At 44.8% G+C, this 19,370-nt stretch overlaps 1 protein-coding gene across 1 annotated transcript in view; it reads left to right on the forward strand.

The window, feature by feature from the left end:
• LOC115473918 (septin-4-like) overlaps positions 1-19,370 on the forward strand; it is a 134,340-nt gene that overhangs the window by 12,104 nt on the left and 102,866 nt on the right. The gene's annotated exons all lie outside the window — the stretch shown is intronic.

The following is a 19,370-nucleotide window of genomic DNA, read 5'->3' on the forward strand; positions in this document are numbered from 1 at the left end:
TAAGCCCAGGGGTCTGGGGGGTGGGGTTTGTTGATGTTTCAGGGGCTGGGAAGGAGGAAGTAGGGATTCTTGGGGAATTTGTTGATGTTGTAGGAGAGGTGGGAGCGAGGGAGGAAGATCCAGGGGGCTTGTTGATGGCCTGAGGAGGATAGATCACTTCAGGCTGGTACCTAAAAGTTATGCAGGGGCTGGCTGATATTCAATGCTAGGACCCGCATAACTAAATGGAATAGTTAAGTGGGCATAATTAGGACTGCTTTTTGTGCTGCTGAATATGGGCAGTTAGTCCCAAGTGAATCAATTACCTAGAATATTGATCCATTTCAAGTACACAGTTATGCACTCAACCCTAGTACATGTTCAAAGAGGTCAATTTATGAACATAACTCTCAAAGTTAGGCGCATATATCCATTATCAGTTTTAGGAGTGTTTATTTCATATCTTTGGGCCCAATATTCGGAGGTTGGGTAACTATTACAATGGTTTGAGGAATTTTGAAATCCAGGAAGTATATGGTGTTGAAGGATGGTGGTTTTCTCTGAGCACTGGGTGCCCCCATGTGGTGTCCCATAGGGTTCACCAATCTCCTCTTTGTTGTATAACTTTTATATGAGCACATTATGTATGATTCAATTGTTACCAAATGAACGGATTTTTTTCCTATGCTGATGACATATTTCTACTGATTCCTGTGCATGTAGATTTACATCATCTCTACTATAATAAAAAGCACCTTCAACGTTCTGAAGCTGACTTCATGGCTTCAGTGAAGGGTTCGTAAGATCGTAAAGTCTGTCACATCTCTCTCTGCTCTGCCCTCGCGTCAAAACGTGATGACGTCGAGGGCGGTGGACCTATCAGAGGGAACTGCGTCAAAACGTCATGACGCGAGGGCGGGGCACAGACAGATATGACAGACTTACGAATGCGAAACCTTCAATGAAGCCACGGTGTCAGCTTCACAACATTGCAGGTGCGTTTTAGCACATCAACCCTCCCCCCCGGCCACAGACGACCCTCCCGCTGCCAACCCAACGCCGACCCCCTCGGTGCATCACACCCGCCACACCCCAGGCACATCAACCCCCTCGCCACAGGAGGCAGCGGGAACAATGATTCTTCGTAAACATGCAGCGGCTCACTCCCCAACCACCCCTCCAAACATTAAAGCGCCAGGTATGGCTCTCACTTCACCTTTTTCTTTTCTGTCTCTCTCTGGATCTCGGCCGCATGCTGTGTTTTCTCAGGGCTATGTGCTGGCACTGGCAGACACCTGGCGATAGCGCTGCAGGAACTGCCACTAACACACTGCACAGGCTGCTTGCAACGGAATCCACGTTCTGTTTGCATGCAGAAACAGCATCACTGTCACTCACACCCACACACTCCCCGCCAGTGGTGTGCTGGTAAATTTTTAACAACAGGCTCTCTCCCCGGTCCACCTCGGCGCCCCCCATCCACCTCTGCGCCACCCATCCACCTCAGCGCCCCCCCAAAATTGCAGAGCTGGCTATAGCCGGGGGGGGGGGGGGGCAATGCATTACTCTCTCCAGGAAAAAAAAAATGAAATGATCCCAGGTTCCAATCTAATTCGTGTTTAATATGGGATAAATATAAACTTTTAACGTTCAGCACCTGATTCTCAAAGTGGATATATTCCAAACACTATAATGAAAATAAAATTATTTTTTCTACCTTTGTTGTCTGGTGACTTTGTTTCTCTGATCATGCTGGCCCAGTATCTGATTCTGCTGCTCTCTATCTGTTCCCTTGACTCCGTTTCCAGGGCTTCCTTTCCATTTATTTCTTTGCATTCCTCCTTTCTTCTTCATTTCTGGTCCTCCGCACACTTGACTGTACAGTGGATCCAGCTTCTGCCTATTTTCTCCATCCATGTGCAGTTTCTCTCCTCACTTCCTTTCCCCTCATCTAACCTCCTTCCTCTATCTTCCCTCCATGTCCAGCATTTCTTCTCTCTCCCTTTCCTCCCCTCCATCCATGTCCAGAATTTCTCTTGCCCTCCCCTCCATCTATGTCCTGAAACTCTCCTCTCTCCTCTGCCCCCTCTATCCATCCATACACAGCAATTCTCTTCTCTCCCCTGCCCCCTCTACCCATCCATGCCCAGCAATTCTCTTCTTTCCCCTGCCCCCCTCTACCCATCCATGCCCAGCAATTCTCTTCTCTCCCCTGCCCCCTCTACCCATCCAAGCCCAGCAATTCTCTTCTCTCCCCTGCCCCCCTCTGTCCATTCATGCCCAGCAATTCTCTTCTCCCCTGCCCCTCTACCCATCCATGCCCAGCAATTCTCTTCTCTCCCCTGCCCCCCTGTACCCATCAATGCCCAGCAATTCTCTTCTCTCCCCTGCTCCCCTCTACCCATCCAAGCCCAGCAATCCTCTTCTTTCCCCTGCCCCCCTCTACCCATCCATACCCAGCGATTCTCCTCCCTCCCCTGCCCTCCCTCCCACTCCCATCCATGTCCAACGATTCTCCATTGCCCCCATCCTCCCCTCCCGCTCTCATCCATGTCCAGCGATTCTCCATCGCTCTCATCCTCCCCTCCCGCTCCCATCCATCTTTTTCTATTACCTCCATTGAAGTGCCGCGTTATTTAAAGCCCTGCTGCCCGTCTCTAGCCTTCCCTGTTTGCTTCTGATGAGTTTGTGCCCTCAGTCCCGCCTTTGCGGAAAAAGGAAATTACGTCAGAATGATGTCAGAAGGTGGGACTAAGTGCACAAATTCATCAGAAGCAAACAGGGAAGGCTAGAGACGGGCAGCAGGGCTTTAAATAACGCGGCGCTTCAACGGAAGTAATAGAAAAAGATGGATGGGAGAGGGAGGGGAGGGTGGGGGCGAAGGACAATCGCTGGACATGTTTGGGAGTGGGAGGGGAGGTAAGCATGGCCTGCGATGGTGCCCTCCTGCCATGCTTACCTCGTGTAATGGAGCCGGCTCGCCCCGAAGAACAACCGGCTCGCAAGATCTGTCAGAATTTAACAAGCAGCTCTTGCGAGCCGGTGCGAGCCGGCTCCAGCACACCACTGCTCCCCTCCCACCCCTCTTAATACACAAAATGTAAAATGCAAAATCAACATCTCTATCTCTCACTCAGACACACACACACACACACACTCCCCCCCCAAACACCTCCATAACATCATACACAAACTCTGCCACGTGAATCAAGATTTCTGTCTCCCACTCACACCTACACACTCCCCCCCCCCCACAATAAATACACAAGCTGCCATGGAGAATGAACATCTCTCACTCACAAACCCTCCCCCCCTCACAAAAACATACACACACTCTGCCACGGACAGACAGCATCTCTCCATCTCATTCACATACACAAACTCTACCAAGGAAATTCAACATATCTCTCTCAGACTCACACACAGACACATACACAAACTCTGCCATGGTGAATCAAGATCTCTGTCTCTCACTCACACCCACACACTCCCCCCCACCAATAAATACACAACCTCTAACATGCAGAATCAGCATTTCTCACTCACTCACTCACTCACTCACTCACTCACTCACACCCACACACACAACCAACACAAAGAAAAAAAACCAGAAAAACAACAAAAAAGATATTACACATAATACAACAATGTAAATTATTCTTTAGCGTGACAACATATTTCTCCTAACAATTCCTTACAAAACATTAATTGCAGGAAACCAATACCTTGTTAGCGCCCGTTTCATTGGTTTCAGAAACGGGCCTTTTTTCCTAGTTTTGTTATAAGGGTATCAGAAATATTGAATGTTGGTCAGTAAAATCCAGGTTAAAACTAAACATGGAAAAGATTAAGTTTCTATGGTTCAGTATGAAGATAGTATTCCAGAGTCTAGAAATAGTCTCTGCCTTGAAGACAGTACCATCAATTAATTGAATAGAGTATTGGATATTACTACTATTACTATTTAGCATTTCTATAGCGCTACAAGGCATACGCAGCGCTGTACAAACATAGAAGAAAGACAGTCCCTGCTCAAAGAGCTTACAATCTAATAGATATTCTTTTGGATTCATCTTTGACCTTTTAACCACAGGTTAGACCTCGCTTCCGGGGAGGTCACGTGATGCGGTGTGAGTAGCGGCTGTGTTTCAGTGGGATCCCCACCCCCCAACACTCGTTAAAACGCTAAATTTACCTCTTCAAGAAAGCCTCATGTAATATACAATTGTTGTACTCACTGCATGGATCAGTATTTGCGACCGATGCCTTCTGGAGTCGCTCGTCGAGGAACAAAAGCTGACAAAGAAAAATTGTCACCACCTAAAGCTAGCTCCAAAATGGCGGAGGAAAAAGAAGATGGCAGCAGAGAATTCACCGACAAACAGCTATCGCAAATAACGGAGGCGGTGGGCGCAGCTCTAACGCCAAGGTTTGACTTGCTAACGGGGCAGCTGGACAAATTGGAAACAACAATGGCAGATACTATAAAAAGACTGGGTGAGTCCGAAAACAGGATATCAGCCCTGGAAGATGCACGGGCCAGGAGTGATCTGGAGGTTTCGCACCTTCAGGAATTAATTAAGGCCCAGCAAGAAAAGTTAGAAGATATGGAAAACAGATCAAGGCGTTGTAATTTGAGACTCATAGGTCTGCCAGAAAAGATACCAGAAAAATCACTCGGACATATTTTGGAGCAATGGTTATGTAAAGAACTTGCCTTATCTGATAGCTATGGGGCATTGTGCATAGAGCGAGCACACAGAGTTGGAAGACAGCTACAAATTAATCAAAGGCCGAGGATTGTCAAAATAAAAGTGCATAATTATCTGCACAAGGAAGAAATCCTGAGGGGCTTTAGATTGAAGCTTGACTCTTTTGACGTATGAAGGAGCCCAGATTAAGATCTTCCAAGATTACTTGGCTGGAGTACAGGAAAAGAGGCGCCATTTTCACCCCATGTCCTCAACAATGGTGGAGAAGAAAATCCGATTTATGCTGTTATATCCGGCAGTACTAAGGATTCAACACGAGGGTCAGTGGTGCTCCTTTGCTTCAGCGTCGGAAGCGGAAAAATTTGTGGACATTTAACTGCAACTTGAAAGCGCAAGAGAGGAATTCAAGGTCTTATCTTGATTGAGTTTGAAAAGGTGTTATGGAAGAAGGCGAGGCACCATGGAAGAGAGAACGAGATGCAGACAGATGAAAAGTTTGAAGATAAGGTTATTTTCACCATGGTTAAGGCAGTTGCCTAAGAACTTATATAAGTGACTTTGTAATGGTTTAGTTCAGAATTTATATGGAGTTATGAGTTTCAGGGGCATGCTGTTAAAAAGTATTAGGGAAATGCTACTAAGAGGCATACTGGGGTGTGAGGGGGGGTGGGGATCCTGGCATGACTAGGACCCGGATAATGAGCATAGGCTCATCAGTGGAAAGAGGGAAATGTTTCAGGTCCCCCCTCCCTACCTCTCTGGTCCTCCCCCTCGTTACAGCCGGCTGTCGCTTTAAAGTTATTACCTCCTGCACGCAGGGACGCTGGCCGCTTCAGACAGCCTCTTCTTTCACTTGTGTTTCAGCTGTTCCTGTGGTCCCGCCCTCAAGGGCAGGTCCACAGGAACAGAAACCGAAGCGAAAGAAAAGGCTGTTTGAAGCAGCCAGCATCCCTGCGTGCAGGAGGTAATAACTTTTAAGCAGGTGGCTGTAGGAAGGGGATGGCCAGAGAGGGGCGACAGTGTCCTCAGGTGGGTATTTTTTTTTGGAGGGCGGCAGTTTCGGGAGCAGCGTCAGCTGTTTGTTTTTTTGTGGGCGGTGGCAGGTTCGGGAGTTGTTCCGTGCCTTGTCTTCGGGTTGCGTGCTTGGCGCCTGGGGTAATCCGTTGTCGGCTGGTCTGCTTGGTCCCGGTCCGGAGTGTGGCCATTTTCGCCCTGTCTTCAGTTCTTTGAGGTTGTTTGGTTGCTTTTGTGATGCGCGCGGGGTGGGGGTGGGGTGTTGCAGGGAGCACTGCCAGCTGATTCTCCGCGTGTTTCCCTACTCCTCCCCTTGCCTTGGATTCAGCTGTCAGTGACGTTATTTACGTCATTACGTTCTAAGCGGCTTAGCAGACCACATCGAGGGCTCCACGGTCCCAGGCAGGTTAGAACGTTGGAGATGAGTATTATTATATAGGATGTAGGGGGCAGGGAACGGGGGATTTGTGTGATACAGAAAGTTATAGTAATGAGAGCCAGTAGGGATGTTCGTGGGAAAGAAGGGTCTTTGGGGCAGGGCTGGGGCTCAGAGACCATAACTCATTATTCTTGCTGTTGTGAAAGGGAATTCAAACACCACATTGTAGAGTAATCGCGTGGAATGTGGGAGGGATCTCTTCCCTGATTAAGCGGAAAAAGATTCTGGCGCACTTAAAGCGTCTTAAAGTAGGAATCGCCTGTCTGCAAGAAACCCGGTTGACAGATCAGGAGCATGACAAACTTAAGCAGGACTGGGTGGGGCAGGTGATTTATGCTTCTTCAGGGGGGCGAAAAGGGGGAGTGGCAATACTGATTAATAAACGGGTGGCTTATACGGCCGAAACGGTTCTGAAAGACTCTAATGGGCGTTATATAATGACTAGTAAAAAAGGCCCGTTTCCAAAACCAATGAAACGGGCGCTAGCATGTGGCTTTTTTTTTCTGTGTGTATGTGTCACAGAGTTATTTTGTGTGTGTGTGAGGGTGGGGTGTGTGTGCAGGTTGTTGATGAGTGTGTTTTGTTTTGTTTTGTTTTGTTTTTTGCTTGGGGGGTTGGGGGATGTGCTGTGCTGTGCTGGCAAAGTGGGATGGATTGGTGTGTGGTTTTGAGGGTGTGTTTCTGTTGTATTGTGTGTGTGTGGCTTTGTCTGTCAAGGAGGTTTGTGGAGGGGGTCTTTCTGTTGGTGAAATGTAAATGTGGTTGTAGGGGGGTCAGCCTTTGCTGAGTGGTGGATTGTTTTTTCCGGGGTTTTTTTTTTTTTGTGTTGTGCTGAGGCAGCACTGTTGTTTTAGATGGGCGGAAGGTAGAGGAGCAAGTTCTTAATCTGTTTGTATTTTTTGGCTGTTTCAGGGCTGCTGTAGGGGAACGCTGGAAGAGAAATGTGCTGTGGGAAGCAGCGCCGTCTTTTTCCGTTGGGCTGGGGTTCTGGGCATCCTGGAGGTGGGAGACGGCTTGCCTGAGGACGGGGATGGTTGTTTTAAGTTGGCGGAAGGGAGAGGAGCACGGTCTCGGGCCATCGGGTGGTGATCCGGTATGTTCGGTCCATTTCAGGCTGGCTGCAGGGGAATGCTGGAACATGCGCTGTGGTAAGCTGCGCCGTATTTTTCCGGGTGCTCGGGGAATCCCCGAGGTGGGAGATGGCTTGCCTGAGGCTGGGGATGGTTGGGCACGGCCGCTTTGGCAAAAGGGGAAGAGGAAGGGGGTGGGTAGTTACCTGTAGCTGCATGAGAAAACGGGTATTCTTTGTTTTGTATTATTAGTTTGCATTTCTGTTGAAGAAAGAGTGGATGCCTTTTGAATGATGGAGGTGGTGCGTCGGTGTGCGGTTGTTTCGTTAGTTTGGCAGCCAGTCTCCAGCGATTCCTAGGCAGGGAAGGAGTAGGGAAACACACTCCGCGTGTTTCCCTACTCCTCCCCCTTCCTTGGTCGCTGTTTGCTGCTGGCTGGGTCGCGGGTAATCCTTCCAGCTGGGCCGCAGCTTGTCCTGTTCGCCCACGTCCCAGATGGTGACGGGCACGTTGTTTTCCGGCTCCTCTGACTCCATGTCAAGCGATCCCAAATATAGTCTTTGCTATGGGCCCTCTGGCACTCTTCAGTACTGGCATTAGGCATTTAAAAATTTCTTCCCCCCCCCCCCCGGTCTATTTTTGCACATACACACAGCAGGAATATTCTTCTCTCGTTCCAGCGGTGGTTCTGTGCTTTCCGTGCTGCACAGATAATGAGCCATTCTGCTGGGGAATGCTCCTCCCTTATTGTCACGTAGTTTCCTCTGATTGGTCCGTCTTACGTTGCCTAGTGTTGCCTGGGAACGGTGTTGTGATGGTCCTTTGTGTTTCAGAATGTTGAGGGTGTTTTTTCTGATTGGTCCGTCATGCGAGGGCGGGGCAGAGAGACATGGTCAGTGTTGTGGCTTCACCACCATGAATCCATGAACCCTTCAGTGAGTGACTGAGTGACTTCAGAACGTTGTCTTCAGAACGTTGAGGGTGAGTTTTATTATAGTAGATTAAATTGTGGCTGCAGGGGAGGGAATTGTATTTGCTTAATGTCTATGCACCCACACCATCAGAAAGACAGTTTTTCTCGGGACTTGTGGGCAGGCTATCCAATTTGTTGGGGAGAAGCTTGGTCATAATGGGGGACATAAATGCATTAATGAACTTAACTGTGGACTGCACGGGAGTCAGGAGGGAAGAAGCTGAAGGCCGGCAAGGCAGTGGCTTACCAAGGGAGGGGGGGGGCGGTGGGGGAGGTCCACCCCGGGTGCACGCCGCTGGGGGGTGCCGCAGCGCGCGCCTGTGTGCTCCGACTTCGCTAACTTCGCTCGTTCGCTGCAGATCCCTCTGCCCTGGAACAGGTTACTTCCTGTTCCGGGGCAGAGGGAGCTGCAGCGAACGAGCGAAGTTAGCGAAGTCGGAGCCAACAGGCGCACGTCGCGGCACCCCCCCCCCCAGGCTGGAGTTGGAGGCCCCTGAGTGCTTCCAACCGGTCAGGAAATGGAGATTTCCCAGCTATCTTTCTAAAGTTAAGGATTTTCAGAAATTCCTACACACAAAATGGGAAGACTATGTAAAGAATAATGGAGAGCACAAATCTAACCCACTAGTTTTTTGGTTTGCTGGGAAGGCAGTAATAAGAGGAGAGATAATTGTCTTGCCTATGTAACAGCAAGGAGAAGGAAAACTGCACTAAGTCTCATTCATTTAAATAGACAATTACAGAGAACCAGGTGCAGATATACAGTAATGCCCACAGAAGCCCACAGAGATAACTATTTATCAGTGCAAGCGACTGTTAATACGCTGCTACAAGAACAAATGAAGTGTAATCTGACATTCCAAAAGCATAGGTTTGACAGGTTTGGTAATAGGTCAGGAGGAATGTTGGCAAGGATGGTAAAAAAGAAAGGTGGAAATAGAACAATTTCAGTGATGAAAGACAAAAAGGGAATAATAACCAATAGACCAGATGAGATACTTGGGATATTGCATGATGACCATTCCAGACAATTATATTAATTAGATAACTCGGTTAAGCAAGAGGCCATACGAGATTTTCTTTAAAAAGTGGATATGCCACGGTTTGGTGAGGAGGCAATATCCTGGTTAGACTCACCGTTGCAGCCAAAAGAGTTGCTGAAGGCAATTAAAGAGCTGAAGGCTTACGCAGCTCCAGGGGTATTTATTGCATTTGTATCCCACATTTTCCCACCTTTTTGCGGGTTCAGTGTGGCTTACAATATGAGTTGAATGTTGGAAATACAATTTGTTACAGATTGGTTATGGATTACATTGTGCAGAGTTATGCGAAACAATTGAGGTGTCGTTAAGGAATGAAACAATGGAACATAAACATTGAAACTTTGGAAGGAAACAATGGGAGTTTAGAGGGCGATAAAAAGGCATGAAGACGTATGGTATATATCTTTCTGTGAGTAAAGGTATGAGTGATGTGATATTACGGGAATGAGAGTTCAGAGGTGAATGTATGATGCATTAGTGAACAGTAAGTGTGGACTTTATGTGTTTTGTTTCTTTCCGTAAATTTTTTCGAAAAGATGGGTCTTCAATAATCTGCAGAAGGAAGCTTGCTCGTTGATTGTTCTTAAGTTGCGCGGCAGTGTATTCCAAAACTGCGTGCTCATGTGAGAAAAGGTTGACGCGTGTAGCGCTTTGTATTTCACGCCCTTGCAATTGGGGAAGTGGAGGTTAAGGAAGGTTCGGGATGATCTTTTGGCGTTTCTGGGTGGTAAGTCTATCAACTCAGACATGTAGGCTGGGGCTTCGCCGTGAATGATTTTGTGGACTAATGTGCATACTTTAAAAGTGACGCGTTCCTTGAGTGGAAGCCAGTGCAGTTTCTCTCTTAATGGTTTTGCACTTTCATATTTTGGCTTTCCAAAGATGAGTTTGGCTGCCGTATTCTGGGCTGTTTGAAGTTTCCTCAGTGTTTGTTCTTTGCAACCTGCGTATAGTGCGCAGTTATCTGTTCCCTTAAAATTTTATCATCAGCAGTTGAAAGATACAGGGGCAGACCTGGATTATGTGTGCCTGGCTCTCAATTGGTCAGAGGACCTAGATTGTGAGGTCACAGCCAAGCTGTGCAGAATTTATATAAAGTCCTTATACCAACAGAGGCTCTCAATACCACAGAGGGAGAGACTATACAAATGGCTTCTACGAATGTATGTGTCCCCGCGAAGAGCATTCCGGGCGAAGTTCACGAATTGCGGCAGTTGTCCTAAATGTGGAAGCCAACTAGCTACGCTGGGACATATGTTCTGGAAATGTATGTTTATACAAAGATTTTGGAAAAATATACTATGGGGGGTAGACCAGATGTGGAATTGTACTTTTAATTTATGATCCTTTGTTATTATTTTACAACTTTAAATTTTCAACTGACCCACCAGAGGGCTTTAAAAGCTTTGCAAAGATAGCCATGTATTTTGGCATTACTTCTATTCTACAGTCGTGGAGATCTACGGAGGGGCCTTCACTGCAAAACTGGAGGTCACAGTTAATAAAACAAATGCGTACGGATAGATGTGGAATTACAGATTGGGAGAGTGTTCCGGGACTTAGGTTCAGAGCAATGTGGGAACCCATGTGGCTTACCCTTCCCTCTAAGGGTAGGAGTTCCTTGTTGAACTTCTCATAATATGAGTAAAGGGTGGGATAAGGGAGGGGGGAGTAGGGAGGGAGGGATATGTATAGAAAGGTTTGTTTACTGTAATTGAATATGACATAGGGGTTGGGATAAAAGTTTACCAATGGTAGTATTATATGTTTTACAGGTATTGTGGTTTGATATATGTATGGCAATGTGCTAATAATCAGTGTACTGAGATTGTCTGATGTAATTCAGTGTAAACTCAATAAAAGCTACTTGAACATAACCACAGGTTAACCTAGTTGTTAAGAAATCTTTCAAACTAAAACAGTTATGGCTTATTCGATCAAATTTTTATTAAGAACATTTCAAGTATTAGTTCAATCTATGATCTTATCAATGTTGTATACCCCGCACTGTCATCTAAGCTTCTAAGAAAGCTGTGTTTAGTTCAGAATACGGAGTTGGGATGGGCAGGAGAGATGCTAGGCTATGGAGGGGAGGGGGTGTGTTTAAAGGTTCCACCCATGTAAACTCTGGGCCTACTCAAAATGGCAGGTCTGGCTACACCATTGCTCAGCCCTATCCCTAATAAAGAACAAATTCCCTCATAATTTACACTTGTGTGTGCGTGTTCTCTATGCATGGACATGAGTGTCAGGTTTTCCAAAACGATATGTGTAGGAGAACCCAAGTAAGGAGTCGAATGCCATACCTCAAATGTTTGACTTTTTGCAGTGATATAAAAGACCAACGAGATAATCACAATTGCCCTTTCATTTACTACTTGAAACTTCAAATCCAAATGAGCAATTAGTTTACACTTATGTGTAATGGAGAGGAGGTGTAAATGTTAATGGAGAATTTTTTTTTAAAATGTGAATGCTGTTCATAAAATGGAAAGTACATCTAGGGGTCAACATTCAAAGCGATTTAACCTACCAGGAGAGGCTCCTTTCAGTTAAATGGCTTTTGTGGGGCTCTCCACTGATATTCAGTGGCACTTAACCAGTTAGTGTCACTGAATATCAACACTAACCACTAAAACTGTAGCAGGCCATTTTGTGGGCCGTCCGGGGACAGAATTGGCACTTATGATTATGTAACCCATATATTTTAAAAGCCAATACACAGAACATTACACCACCAACATGCCCCCTTGAAATCTCTGCTTACTAGGACATACGTATGAAGGCAGTGGCTTTTCTAAAATAACTACTTATATGTGTATGCCCTTTACATGTGTAAATTAGCTTTTTACATGTATAAATGCTGCCTAAACCTTAGGGGCCCTTTTCCTAAGCTGTGGTAAAAAGTGGCATGTGGTAGTGTGGGTGTGTATTTTTTGGCACATGCTGGGCCATTTTTTACCATGGCTGGGAAAAAGGGCATTTTTAATGGGGGCAGTAATTGGCCGTGCACTGGAATTAAAAGTAGTGCATAGCTATTTACTGCCTGAGCCCTTACCGCCACCAATTGACCTAGTGGTAAGGACTCACGTGCTACATGCTTGGTAACCTTGTAGCACACGCCAATGTAGTCATGTTGCCGATTACCGCCGGGAACACCCCCACGGTAGAAAATAGAAAAATATTTTGTACTGTGGGAAATGGTGAGTACCAAATTTGAAGTTACTGATTGGGGGGGGGGGGGGGTGCACTAGCCCAGTGGTAGTCTTGATTTGGCACGTGCTACCCGTGTGTAAGCCCTACCGTGTCTTAGTAAAAGGGCCCCTTAGTTAGCTATTTTCAACTAAGGAATAGATATTAAAAGCACTTATGCCATTACACTGGGTACTTCTTTTATTTATTTATTTATTGCATTTGTATCCCACATTTTCCCACCTCTTTGCAGGCTCAATGTGGCTTACAATATAACATGATTGGTGGAAATAGATTAGAAAATAAACACTTAGTGTTACAGAAAATCTTAGGTACATTGTGGAAATATAAACAAGCAGATATTAAAAGACAGTTCTGAATATATGTGGAGGGGATGTGTACATTTACGTTTGTTAATCTTTGTTGTATGCCTTATTAAAGAGATGGGTCTTCAGGAATTTACGGAAGTTGGTTACCGTATTTTTCAAACTATAAGACGCACCGGACCATAAGACGCACCTAGGTTTTAGAGGAGGGAAATAGGAAAAAAAAAATTCCTTTTTCCCTCCTCTAAAACCTAGGTGCTCCAGTGCGTCTTGTCTGAATCCCTCCCTCCGAGTTCGGGATCGCCCTCCCCCCGGCCCTGTCACCACTTCTCCCTACTCACGTCACGCGATCTTCCCTGGTGGTCTAGTGACGTCGGGGCAGGAAAGAGCCCCCTCTTTCCTGCCCAGCGCGCTGCTCTCCATCCTCCTGTATGCTGCCTGACGGTCTTGGCGAGATTCAAAATGGCCACCGAGAATTGAAGTCTCGGTGGCCATTTTGAATCTCGCCGAGACCGTCAGGCTGCATACAGGAAGATGGAGAGCAGCGCACTGGGCAGGAAAGAGGGGGCTCTTTCCTGCCCCAACGTCACTAGACCACCAGGGAAGATCGCATGAGTAGGGAGAAGTGGTGACAGGGCCATCCCGAACTCGGAGGGAGGGAGGGCGATCGATCCCGAACTCGGAGAGAGGGAGGGAGGGAGGGAGGGAAATCTCTACCTTCGGACTATAAGACGCACCCCCCATTTTCCTCCCAAATTTGGGGGGAAAAAAGTGCGTCATAGTCCGAAAAATACGGTAGTTCGTAAGTTGTTTTTAAGTTGCGCGACAGTGCGTTCCATAACTGTGTACTCAAGTAGGAAAAGTTTGGCGCATGCGTTAGTTTGTATTTTAAACCTTTGCAGCTGGAGAAGTGAAGATTAAGGAATGTGTGGGATGATCTTTTGGCATTCCTGGGTGGTAAGTCTATCAGGTCTGACATGTAGGCTGGGGCATCTCCGTGAATGATTTTGTGAACTAGGGAGCATATCTTGAATGTGATGCGTTCTTTAAGTGGGAGCCAGTGTAGCTTTTCTCGTAGGGGTTTGGCGCTTTCATATTTTGTTTTTCCAAATATGAGTCTGGCTGCGGTGTTCTGGGCTGTCTGAAGTTTCTTGATTATTTGCTCTTTACAGCCAGCTTAGAGTGCGTTGCAGTAGTCTAGATGACTGAGCACCATTGATTGAACCAGGTTTCGGAAGACAGTACTTGGGAAGAAAGGTCTTACTCTTTTTAATTTCCATATTGAGTGGAACATCTTCTTGGTTGTGTTTTTAGCGTGGCTCTCAAGTGTTAAGCGTCGATCGATGGTAACTCCAAGAATTCTTAGGGTGTCTGATATTGGAAGAAACAGGTTTGGTGTGTTGATGGTGGTGAATTTGTTTGTGTTATGTTGAGAGTTGAGTATTAGGCATTGGGGTTTTTTCTGCATTAAGTTTCAACTGAAATGCATCCGCCCATGATTGCATGAAGTGGAGACTTTGGTTGATGTCATTGGAAATTTCCTTTAAATCTTGTTTAAATGGTATGTAGATCATTACGTCTTCTGCGTATATGTATGGGTTGAGGTTTTGGTTTGATAATAGTTTGGCCAAGGGTATCATCATTAAGTTGAATAGAATCGGCGAGAGGGGGGATCCCTGTGGAACTGTGCATTCAGGTATCCATGTGGCTGATGTAGTCGAGTTGGATGCCACTTGGTTTGATCATGTGGTTAGGAACCCCTTGAACCAATTGAGAACGTTGCCTCCAATTCCGAAGTACACGAGGATGTATAGTAGTATTCCATGATCAACCATGTCGAAGGTGCTAAACATGTCAAATTGTAGGAGTAGAATGTTCTTGCCAGTTGCAATCATTCGTTTGAATTTGGTCATGAGAGTAACTAGTACTGTTTCTGTACTGTGGTTAGACCGAAATCCTGACTGGGAGTCGTGAAGTATTGAGAACTTATTTAAATAGTTGGTAAGTTGTTTGGTCACCATACCTTCTGTTAGTTTGGTTGTTAGGGGAATAGATGGTGCTGGCCTGTAGTTAGTTAAGTCTCCAGCACTTTTCTTTGCGTCTTTGGGTATAGGGGTTAGTAGAATATCTCCTTTTTCCTTCGGGAAGAGTCCATTTTGTAACATATAGTTCAAGTGTTCCGTTAGGTCTGTTAGGAATTGTTGAGGAGCAGATGTTATAAGGTTGTTTGGACATATATCTAGTTTGCAGTGAGATTTGGCAAATCTTTTGAGCGTTTGGGAGATGGTATGCTCTGATAATGTCTCGAAGTTGGTCCAGGTTCTATCTGCTGGGTATTCGCCAGGGTCTGAGTCTAGACAGTCAAGGATTTCCGCGTAGTCGATGGTACTAACAGGTATCTTAAGTCGCAATTTTACAATTTTCTCATTGAAGTATTTCACAAGATTGTCTGCTGCTGGTGCATCTATGCTGTTAGAAGTGACTGGAGTGGTATCTAGTAATTTGTTCACGAGTTGGAAGAGTTTATGTGTGTCCTTGTATTTTGGTCCAATTTCAGTTTTGTAATATGATCTTTTAGTTTGTCTTATGGTATATTTGTATTTTCTTTGGAGTTGTTTCCAGGCATTGAGTGTGGTGTCGTCTTTCTTTTTATTCCATGCACGTTCTAACCTTCTAACTTGTGTTTTGAGTTTTTTCAGGTCTTCGTTGAACCATGGTGTTGAGTTCTTTCTGTGTGAGGTTCTGGTTTGGATTGGAGCAATGTTGTCTAATATGGATCTGCATCTATTGTCCCATTTTTGGAGGAATTGGTTTGTGTCTGTCTTTATTGTCCATCTGTTGTAGTAGATATGTTGCCAGAATATTACTGGATCTCTTTTTCCTCTCGTGGTGTAGGTTTTTCGTCTTGTTTGTTAGGTGTATCTTTTGTTCGCCGTTGGAGGGAGATGTTTGCTTTATAATGATCGGACCATGGTGTGGGTGTCCATTTTGTGTTGTGATCGAATTTGTATGTAACAATGTCTAGTGTGTGTCCTTTAATATGGGTTGGCTGCGTGTTTGGTCTGTGAAGATCCCATAGTTGTAGGAACTCTTCGCATTCTTGGGTGCTTGTTGAGGTAAGATCTTCAAGGTGCAGGTTGATGTCCCCTATTATAATGAGATTTGAGGTAGAGACACATGTGTTCGAGATAAAGTCCATAAAGTGTGTTTGAGAATCTTGTCAGTTGCCTGGCGGTCTGTAGAGTAGGACTGCGTTAAGGTGTTCCTGCAAGTTTGGGTGATTGATTCTTACCGAGGCGATTTCAAGTTGTGGCAAAATGGATTCGGCTGTGGCAGTGAACTCGGATTTGTATATTATGGCTATTCCTCCTCCTCTTTTTCCATTTCTTGTCCAGTGGGTCATTTTGTATCCTGGTGGGCATAGATCTAAGATTATGGGGTCTTTAAGGTCATGAATCCAGATTTCAGAGATGAATAAGAGGTCAAGATTGTCTGTAGTTATCCAGTCTGTTATAATCTCTGTTTTATTTACTACTGATCTAGCGTTTACGTATCTCATTTGGATTGGTTGATAAGGTTCAGTTTGGGACAAGGATGTGTTAATTTTTATTAGTTGTCTGTTATCTTGGTATCTGGTTCTGTTGTGACCTTTCTTCCCTTTTGGTTGGTTATTTCCGTATGTATTTGTTTTTCCTTTTAGTTGGTTGTTGTTCTTTTGGTCTGGTGAGCTGTAATTGGGTTGAATGAAAGGTTTGTGTGCTGTGGGTAGTTTGTTGTCTATGTTGGGAGTTGTCCATGCGTAATAGATTAGGGGGAGAAAATAAATTATCATGAGCAATTTGTTGATGTTCATGTTGGCTTAGTTAGTGTTGATTGGTGGTGTTTGGTAGTGTTAGTGAATGAGGTTTTATATGAATATCAAGCAGTATCTACATTAAGCAGTAGTTAAATGTGGTATCAAACAGTATCAACATTAAGCAGTCAATAAATGTAGTATCAAGCAGTCTTAACATTAAGTAGTATCAACATCAAGCAGTTTCAGCATTAATCAGTACTTAATGTAGTATACATAAACATTCAGCAGTACGGTAATATCTCTTATACTTGGTGTGTTATTTAGTGTAATTTACCACTCTTTAGAAGGTTTCTAAGAGAGCAAAGGACATATCACAGATGAGCGTGAACATTACAGTATTGTTTAAGAAAGAGTTTCTAGAGAGCAAATATTTACAGGTCGTAGCTAAACATGGACATATCAGGACTACAGTAATGAATCGTATTCACTCTGCAAATAGTAATAGTGTGAGCAGTGTCCACATTGCAGTGAGGTAACAATATTTACCATTTATCAGGTTATTGTTGGCTGGTAGTCCGTTTTATTCAGGGTAGTATGCCACGTGTCCTCCTCGTCGGTCAGTTTGTGCTCCATGCGTTGCTATAGTCCAATCAGTGGGATCGTGGAGTGTTGGGCCTCATTCAGGGCCGTGCTGATTCAGTAAGCAAGGTAAGCACCACAGGGGGGCGCCATTGCCCTGCGTCTGCTCACTTGCAAAATCTTTCACCTGAACTTGTGATTCTCCTATCTCTGCTGCCCTCCCCTTTTCATGCAAAGGAGCAGTATTAATTGCAGCACACTCTTCAAATTATGTGAGAATACAACCAGATTGCTATTTATGCTTCAGTTTGGGGCTAGCTCCTCAGTCAGGGTGAGTTTCAGAGCTTGAAACAGCATTCAAATTAAAGAGAACCTGAAATTTTAAAAGTGCTAAAAATAAGTTTTAAAAGTATTTGCCTTAAATCTAATTGCAGAATTCAGGTGCTGGGAGTCTGTACTTGGTTGTCATATGCTCAGATTTGTTTAAATCATATGCAAATTAGTCCGGTGTTTTTCACTAAACATTCCCATGAGTGTCTGTATGTTAATCTGCATTCAAATAGAGCTCTCTGATTGGATGATCAGCTTCTGTTAAGAAATCTGCCCGGGAAGTGAACAGAGTGAGAGCTGTCCTTTGCCAAGAGAGACATCCAGCTGTGACTTCCTGTGTTTGTTGACTGAAGTTATAAAAGAGTGCCTGATTGTGGTAAATGAGAAAATATAAGTGAAAAGAGATTGGTGGCGATTGAAGTTTCTCTAGTGAGAAAAGGATCTGAATATTTCAGGATTACTTGAAGTTTATGAAGAATAGAAAAGGGTGAATTTCAGTTTAAGAGTGTTTAAATCCTATAAGCTATATAAAGGCTAGGTAGATTTAAGTGACTGTAAGCAAGGAAACCTTAATATTTGATCTGAATAAATATTTGATCTGAGATAGTTGATCAGAGATAAATGTTTGATCTGAATTATATCCTTTGGTGCAAAGGAGATTAGAATGCAATAGAGTATTTATTTCTGTTTACCAGTACAGTCAAATAATTCCATTCCACTTAAATAATTTTTTGTTATATATATGAGGGAGTAGTATCTGGATTTATTGTAAATCAAATTGATTCCATTCACAGGAATTCATATTCACCTTCATGCATTCATCCGATATTATCTTTTAAGGATGAAATTTTATTTTATGTTCACTCTGTCTCTTGTGAGCTGAGCACAGTTAGTTTCCTCGGCTGGCACGACTACATATTAGAGGTATTTTGATACTGTGTGAAGTTTTACCACAGATGGGTGACATATATAAAACATTCTCCTTGGATAGGATGTGATATGTGAAAATACATTTTGCTTTAATGAAATTGCTAAACTTTAGAGTCAGAGACTTATCAATGAGGGATACATACAGTGTTATTTTTTCCTGAGGTCCGGCTTACTTGCCTGCTCCCTTCTGTTCCTGCTCTGCTGGATGGGGGGGGGGGGGGGGGGGTGCCAACTGATAGTCTGCAGGGGGGCACCAGAGACCCTAGGCAGGGCCCTGGCCTCATTGGCGGTTGAGTAGGATCCGTGGCTCTGCGTCTCCGAGGTCGCAGGATGCTAGGCGATTTGGACCGTTTGAGTACTTGCCATTGGATGGAGCGATCGCCGCTTGTTTCCGTGTTTGTGTCTTCGGGTGGAGCGGTCATCGCTGGTCTTTGTGGGAAGCTTTGGACCGACTCCGGTCCGCGTTTCAGTCCACCGCTCTCTCACGCTTTCGCGCACGGGTAATATTATTAATAATATTAATATTAGGGTCTACTAAATGGATACCCATTGGTTGGAAAATTCAATGTCGATCCAACACATATCTGTCCAAATTTAGGAGGGGGCTGGGACATTAATCTAGATAGTAGCAATGTTCAGCTGCTATCTGAATAAATATATCCAGTTACGATATGTGTACTGCATAAAGGGCAGTCCTAACAAATGGATAAGGTTAACCTATTAGGTTATCAGTCTAGGACTCTATAGTCAGCAGTCCTACCTAAATGAGGGGTTCTTTTACTAAAGTTTAGCTTGCGTTATCTGCAGCAGGGCCCGTTTTATTCTTATGGGCCCTAATGCAGATAACTCGAGCTAAGCTTTAATAAACAACCCCCTGAATAAGCTTGCTGAATATCAAAGATAAAAAAGAATGGACAGATTATCTGAATATCAGTCCCCAAGGGGGTCTTTTACAAAGTGTCAGTAAGCCCAATGCGTGCTTACTAC

Source organism: Microcaecilia unicolor, chromosome 7, assembly GCF_901765095.1.
Source record: "Microcaecilia unicolor chromosome 7, aMicUni1.1, whole genome shotgun sequence".
Taxonomy (NCBI): Eukaryota; Metazoa; Chordata; class Amphibia; order Gymnophiona; family Siphonopidae; genus Microcaecilia; species Microcaecilia unicolor.